Raw genomic sequence first — 483 nt, forward strand, 5'->3', positions numbered from 1 at the left:
TTAAGGTGTCCTTGTTAAACATGTTACATGTACTTACTATTATAACAATTAATTCTGCATATACACACACAATGGATTCAGAAAGTATTCAGAGCCTTTTGTTATGTTGAGTTATGAATCATATGTCTCTATCTGCTGCTGTCAGTGTTCAGATGCACAGTCAGGAGAACCGCATGACGGCTCATAATCTGGCCGTGATATTTGTGGTCACGCTGTTCCAGGAGCTCGCCATGAACGCAGCCTTGATGCAGCTAACCAAAGAGCTGATCGTACGTCACAAGGAGATCTTCATGGTGAGACTGCACACTTAGAATAAATCTCAATGTGTTGTATTAGAAATGATTGTGTCATCTGGCATTGTGTGCAGAATCACGTGGAGACAGATGGAGAAATCATCACTGTATTGTGAAGAGCTCATCAGCGTCTCTACTTACTGACGCAATACGAATGACTGTAATAACACTATAGAAAGAACAATTCAGC

At 40.8% G+C, this 483-nt stretch overlaps 1 long non-coding RNA gene across 2 annotated transcripts; it reads left to right on the forward strand.

Annotated features, from left to right (window-relative positions):
• Positions 1-86: 86 nt before the first annotated feature.
• Positions 87-448, forward strand: LOC107581210 (uncharacterized). 2 transcript variants are annotated; one of them, XR_001608809.1, is made up of 2 exons: positions 87-293; positions 337-448. It is a non-coding gene; the product is annotated as an uncharacterized lncRNA (long non-coding RNA). The 2 variants fall into 2 exon arrangements; XR_001608808.1 differs by having other exon boundaries at positions 368-448.
• Positions 449-483: the final 35 nt, after the last annotated feature.

Source organism: Sinocyclocheilus grahami, unplaced genomic scaffold (assembly GCF_001515645.1).
Source record: "Sinocyclocheilus grahami isolate Dianchi unplaced genomic scaffold, SAMN03320097.WGS_v1.1 scaffold108597.1, whole genome shotgun sequence".
NCBI classification, from domain to species: Eukaryota; Metazoa; Chordata; class Actinopteri; order Cypriniformes; family Cyprinidae; genus Sinocyclocheilus; species Sinocyclocheilus grahami.